We start from the raw sequence: 7407 nt of genomic DNA, 5'->3' as shown, positions 1-7407 counted from the left end.
ATAACACAAGCTGTTTTATCATGTTTGTAATGTTACACATGCATTTCCAAACAAGTAGTAAGTCTTGCATTTAGGCGTTCAAAACAGCGTTTGCTGGCGCTGTAAACGCTCTAAACAGTGTTTCTGAGCATAACTTGGAGCAAAAGTGCAACTTTTGAAGAATGAACTGAAAACTCATATTTTGTTCCAAAACAGTGTTTGGATGTGATAACAAGCTGTTTTATCATGTTTGTAATGTTAAACATGCATTTCCAAACAAGTAGTAAGTCTTGTATTAAGGCGTTCAAAACAGCGTTTGCTGGCGCTGTAAGCGCTCTAAACAGTGTTTCTGAGCATAACTTGTGGCAAAAGTGCAACTTTTGAAGAGTGAACTGAAAACTCATATTTGGTTTCAAAACAGTGTTTGGATGTGATAACAAGCTGTTTTATCATGTTTGTAATGTTACACATGCATTTCCAAACAAGTAGTAAGTCTTGCATTAAGGCCTTCAAAACAGCGTTTGCTGGCGCTGTAAGCGCTCTAAACAGTGTTTCTGAGCATAACTTGTGGCAAAAGTGCAACTTCTGAAGAATGAAAAGAAAACTCATATTTTGAATGAAAACAGTGTTTGGATGTGATAACAAGCTGTTTTATCATGTTTGTAATGTTACACATGCATTTCCAAACAAGTAGTAAGTCTTGCATTTAGGAGTTCAAAACAGCGTTTGCTGGCGCTGTAAACGCTCTAAACAGTGTTTCTGAGCATAACTTGGAGCAAAAGTGCAACTTTTGAAGAATGAACTGAAAACTCATCTTTTGTTCCAAAACAGTGTTTGGATGTGATAACAAGCTGTTTTATCATGTTTGTAATGTTAAACATGCATTTCCAAACAAGTAGTAAGTCTTGTATTAAGGGCGTTCAAAACAGCGTTTGCTGGCGCTGTAAGCGCTCTAAACAGTGTTTCTGAGCATAACTTGTGGCAAAAGTGCAACTTCTGAAGAATGAAAAGAAAACTCATATTTTGAATGAAAACAGTGTTTGGATGTGATAACAAGCTGTTTTATCATGTTTGTAATGTTACACATGCATTTCCAAACAAGTAGTAAGTCTTGCATTTAGGAGTTCAAAACAGCGTTTGCTGGCGCTGTAAACGCTCTAAACAGTGTTTCTGAGCATAACTTGGAGCAAAAGTGCAACTTTTGAAGAATGAACTGAAAACTCATATTTTGTTCCAAAACAGTGTTTGGATGTGATAACAAGCTGTTTTATCATGTTTGTAATGTTACACATGCATTTCCGAACAAGTAGTAAGTCTTGTATTAAGGCGTTCAAAACAGCGTTTGCTGGCGCTGTAAACGCTCTAAACAGTGTTTCTGAGCATAACTTGGAGCAAAAGTGCAACTTTTGAAGAATGAACTGAAAACTCATATTTTGAATGAAAACAGTGTTTGGATGTGATAACAAGCTGTTTTATCATGTTTGTAATGTTACACATGCATTTCCTAACAAGTAGTAAGTCTTGTATTAAGGCGTTCAAAACAGCGTTTGCTGGCGTTGTAAGAGCTCTAAACAGTGTTTCTGAGCATAACTTGTGGCAAAAGTGTAACTTTTGAAGAATGAAAAGAAAACTCATATTTTGAATGAAAACAGTGTTTGGATGTGATAACAAGCTGTTTTATCATGTTTGTAATGTTAAACATGCATTTCCAAACAAGTAGTAAGTCTTGCATTTAGGCGTTCAAAACAGCGTTTGCTGGCGCTGTAAACGCTCTAAACAGTGTTTCTGAGCATAACGTGGCAAAAGTGCAACTTTTTAAGAATGAAAAGAAAACTCATATTTTGAATGAAAACAGTGTTTGGATGTGATAACAAGCTGTTTTATCATGTTTGTAATGTTACACATGCATTTCCTAACAAGTAGTAAGTCTTGTATTAAGGCGTTCAAAACAGCGTTTGCTGGCGCTGTAAACGCTCTAAACAGTGTTTCTGAGCATAACTTGGAGCAAAAGTGCAACTTTTGAAGAATGAACTGAAAACTCATATTTTGTTCCAAAACAGTGTTTGGATGTGATAATAAGCTGTTTTATCATGTTTGTAATGTTACACATGCATTTCCAAACAAGTAGTAAGTCTTGTATTAAGGCGTTCAAAACAGCGTTTGCTGGCGCTGTAAGCGCTCTAAACAGTGTTTTCTGAGCATAACTTGTGGCAAAAGTGCAACTTTTGAAGAATGAAAAGAAAACTCATATTTTGAATGAAAACAGTGTTTGGATGTGATAACAAGCTGTTTTATCATGTTTGTAATGTTACACATGCATTTCCATACAAGTAGTAAGTCTTGCATTTAGGAGTTCAAAACAGCGTTGTTTCTGAGCATAACTTGGAGCAAAAGTGCAACTTTTGAAGAATGAAAAGAAAACTCATATTTTGAATGAAAACAGTGTTTGGATGTGATAACACAAGCTGTTTTATCATGTTTGTAATGTTACACATGCATTTCCAAACAAGTAGTAAGTCTTGCATTTAGGCGTTCAAAACAGCGTTTGCTGGCGCTGTAAACGCTCTAAACAGTGTTTCTGAGCATAACTTGGAGCATAAGTGCAACTTTTGAAGAATGAACTGAAAACTCATATTTTGTTCCAAAACAGTGTTTGGATGTGATAACAAGCTGTTTTTATCATGTTTGTAATGTTAAACCTGCATTTCCAAACAAGTAGTAAGTCTTGTATTAAGGCGTTCAAAACAGCGTTTGCTGGCGTTGTAAGAGCTCTAAACAGTGTTTCTGAGCATAACTTGTGGCAAAAGTGTAACTTTTGAAGAATGAAAAGAAAACTCATATTTTGAATGAAAACAGTGTTTGGATGTGATAACAAGCTGTTTTATCATGTTTGTAATGTTAAACATGCATTTCCAAACAAGTAGTAAGTCTTGCATTTAGGCGTTCAAAACAGCGTTTGCTGGCGCTGTAAACGCTCTAAACAGTGTTTCTGAGCATAACGTGGCAAAAGTGCAACTTTTTAAGAATGAAAAGAAAACTCATATTTTGAATGAAAACAGTGTTTGGATGTGATAACAAGCTGTTTTATCATGTTTGTAATGTTACACATGCATTTCCAAACAAGTAGTAAGTCTTGCATTTAGGAGTTCAAAACAGCGTTTGCTGGCGCTGTAAACGCTCTAAACAGTGTTTCTGAGCATAACTTGGAGCAAAAGTGCAACTTTTGAAGAATGAACTGAAAACTCATATTTTGTTCCAAAACAGTGTTTGGATGTGATAACAAGCTGTTTTATCATGTTTGTAATGTTACACATGCATTTCCTAACAAGTATTAAGTCTTGTATTAAGGCGTTCAAAACAGCGTTTGCTGGCGCTGTAAGCGCTCTAAACAGTGTTTCTGAGCATAACTTGTGGCAAAAGTGCAACTTTTGAAGAATGAAAAGAAAACTCATATTTTGAATGAAAACAGTGTTTGGATGTGATAACACAAGCTGTTTTATCATGTTTGTAATGTTACACATGCATTTCCAAACAAGTAGTAAGTCTTGCATTTAGGCGTTCAAAACAGCGTTTGCTGGCGCTGTAAACGCTCTAAACAGTGTTTCTGAGCATAACTTGGAGCAAAAGTGCAACTTTTGAAGAATGAACTGAAAACTCATATTTTGTTCCAAAACAGTGTTTGGATGTGATAACAAGCTGTTTTATCATGTTTGTAATGTTAAACATGCATTTCCAAACAAGTAGTAAGTCTTGTATTAAGGCGTTCAAAACAGCGTTTGCTGGCGCTGTAAGCGCTCTAAACAGTGTTTCTGAGCATAACTTGTGGCAAAAGTGCAACTTTTGAAGAGTGAACTGAAAACTCATATTTGGTTTCAAAACAGTGTTTGGATGTGATAACAAGCTGTTTTATCATGTTTGTAATGTTACACATGCATTTCCAAACAAGTAGTAAGTCTTGCATTAAGGCCTTCAAAACAGCGTTTGCTGGCGCTGTAAGCGCTCTAAACAGTGTTTCTGAGCATAACTTGTGGCAAAAGTGCAACTTCTGAAGAATGAAAAGAAAACTCATATTTTGAATGAAAACAGTGTTTGGATGTGATAACAAGCTGTTTTATCATGTTTGTAATGTTACACATGCATTTCCAAACAAGTAGTAAGTCTTGCATTTAGGAGTTCAAAACAGCGTTTGCTGGCGCTGTAAACGCTCTAAACAGTGTTTCTGAGCATAACTTGGAGCAAAAGTGCAACTTTTGAAGAATGAACTGAAAACTCATATTTTGTTCCAAAACAGTGTTTGGATGTGATAACAAGCTGTTTTATCATGTTTGTAATGTTAAACATGCATTTCCAAACAAGTAGTAAGTCTTGTATTAAGGCGTTCAAAACAGCGTTTGCTGGCGCTGTAAGCGCTCTAAACAGTGTTTCTGAGCATAACTTGTGGCAAAAGTGCAACTTCTGAAGAATGAAAAGAAAACTCATATTTTGAATGAAAACAGTGTTTGGATGTGATAACAAGCTGTTTTATCATGTTTGTAATGTTACACATGCATTTCCAAACAAGTAGTAAGTCTTGCATTTAGGAGTTCAAAACAGCGTTTGGCTGGCGCTGTAAACGCTCTAAACAGTGTTTCTGAGCATAACTTGGAGCAAAAGTGCAACTTTTGAAGAATGAACTGAAAACTCATATTTTGTTCCAAAACAGTGTTTGGATGTGATAACAAGCTGTTTTATCATGTTTGTAATGTTACACATGCATTTCCGAACAAGTAGTAAGTCTTGTATTAAGGCGTTCAAAACAGCGTTTGCTGGCGCTGTAAACGCTCTAAACAGTGTTTCTGAGCATAACTTGGAGCAAAAGTGCAACTTTTGAAGAATGAACTGAAAACTCATATTTTGAATGAAAACAGTGTTTGGATGTGATAACAAGCTGTTTTATCATGTTTGTAATGTTACACATGCATTTCCTAACAAGTAGTAAGTCTTGTATTAAGGCGTTCAAAACAGCGTTTGCTGGCGTTGTAAGAGCTCTAAACAGTGTTTCTGAGCATAACTTGTGGCAAAAGTGTAACTTTTGAAGAATGAAAAGAAAACTCATATTTTGAATGAAAACAGTGTTTGGATGTGATAACAAGCTGTTTTATCATGTTTGTAATGTTAAACATGCATTTCCAAACAAGTAGTAAGTCTTGCATTTAGGCGTTCAAAACAGCGTTTGCTGGCGCTGTAAACGCTCTAAACAGTGTTTCTGAGCATAACGTGGCAAAAGTGCAACTTTTTAAGAATGAAAAGAAAACTCATATTTTGAATGAAAACAGTGTTTGGATGTGATAACAAGCTGTTTTATCATGTTTGTAATGTTACACATGCATTTCCTAACAAGTAGTAAGTCTTGTATTAAGGCGTTCAAAACAGCGTTTGCTGGCGCTGTAAACGCTCTAAACAGTGTTTCTGAGCATAACTTGGAGCAAAAGTGCAACTTTTGAAGAATGAACTGAAAACTCATATTTGAATGAAAACAGTGTTTGGATGTGATAACAAGCTGTTTTATCATGTTTGTAATGTTACACATGCATTTCCTAACAAGTAGTAAGTCTTGTATTAAGGCGTTCAAAACAGCGTTTGCTGGCGTTGTAAGAGCTCTAAACAGTGTTTCTGAGCATAACTTGTGGCAAAAGTGTAACTTTTGAAGAATGAAAAGAAAACTCATATTTTGAATGAAAACAGTGTTTGGATGTGATAACAAGCTGTTTTATCATGTTTGTAATGTTAAACATGCATTTCCAAACAAGTAGTAAGTCTTGCATTTAGGCGTTCAAAACAGCGTTTGCTGGCGCTGTAAACGCTCTAAACAGTGTTTCTGAGCATAACGTGGCAAAAGTGCAACTTTTTAAGAATGAAAAGAAAACTCATATTTTGAATGAAAACAGTGTTTGGATGTGATAACAAGCTGTTTTATCATGTTTGTAATGTTACACATGCATTTCCAAACAAGTAGTAAGTCTTGCATTTAGGAATTCAAAACAGCGTTTGCTGGCGCTGTAAACGCTCTAAACAGTGTTTCTGAGCATAACTTGGAGCAAAAGTGCAACTTTTGAAGAATGAACTGAAAACTCATATTTTGTTCCAAAACAGTGTTTGGATGTGATAATAAGCTGTTTTATCATGTTTGTAATGTTACACATGCATTTCCAAACAAGTAGTAAGTCTTGTATTAAGGCGTTCAAAACAGCGTTTGCTGGCGCTGTAAGCGCTCTAAACAGTGTTTCTGAGCATAACTTGTGGCAAAAGTGCAACTTTTGAAGAATGAAAAGAAAACTCATATTTTGAATGAAAACAGTGTTTGGATGTGATAACAAGCTGTTTTATCATGTTTGTAATGTTACACATGCATTTCCATACAAGTAGTAAGTCTTGCATTTAGGAGTTCAAAACAGCGTTGTTTCTGAGCATAACTTGGAGCAAAAGTGCAACTTTTGAAGAATGAAAAGAAAACTCATATTTTGAATGAAAACAGTGTTTGGATGTGATAACACAAGCTGTTTTATCATGTTTGTAATGTTACACATGCATTTCCAAACAAGTAGTAAGTCTTGCATTTAGGCGTTCAAAACAGCGTTTGCTGGCGCTGTAAACGCTCTAAACAGTGTTTCTGAGCATAACTTGGAGCATAAGTGCAACTTTTGAAGAATGAACTGAAAACTCATATTTTGTTCCAAAACAGTGTTTGGATGTGATAACAAGCTGTTTTATCATGTTTGTAATGTTAAACCTGCATTTCCAAACAAGTAGTAAGTCTTGTATTAAAGGCGTTCAAAACAGCGTTTGCTGGCGTTGTAAGAGCTCTAAACAGTGTTTCTGAGCATAACTTGTGGCAAAAGTGTAACTTTTGAAGAATGAAAAGAAAACTCATATTTTGAATGAAAACAGTGTTTGGATGTGATAACAAGCTGTTTTGCGTTCAAAACAGCGTTTGCTGGCGCTGTAAACGCTCTAAACAGTGTTTCTGAGCATAACGTGGCAAAAGTGCAACTTTTTAAGAATGAAAAGAAAACTCATATTTTGAATGAAAACAGTGTTTGGATGTGATAACAAGCTGTTTTATCATGTTTGTAATGTTACACATGCATTTCCAAACAAGTAGTAAGTCTTGCATTTAGGAGTTCAAAACAGCGTTTGCTGGCGCTGTAAACGCTCTAAACAGTGTTTCTGAGCATAACTTGGAGCAAAAGTGCAACTTTTGAAGAATGAACTGAAAACTCATATTTTGTTCCAAAACAGTGTTTGGATGTGATAACAAGCTGTTTTATCATGTTTGTAATGTTACACATGCATTTCCTAACAGTATTAAGTCTTGTATTAAGGCGTTCAAAACAGCGTTTGCTGGCGCTGTAAGCGCTCTAAACAGTGTTTTCTGAGCATAACTTGTGG

Source organism: Brachyhypopomus gauderio, unplaced genomic scaffold, assembly GCF_052324685.1.
Source record: "Brachyhypopomus gauderio isolate BG-103 unplaced genomic scaffold, BGAUD_0.2 sc44, whole genome shotgun sequence".
Classification (NCBI taxonomy): Eukaryota; Metazoa; Chordata; class Actinopteri; order Gymnotiformes; family Hypopomidae; genus Brachyhypopomus; species Brachyhypopomus gauderio.
The sequence above is the reverse complement of the archived record's forward strand: the minus strand, read 5'-3'. Positions refer to the sequence as shown.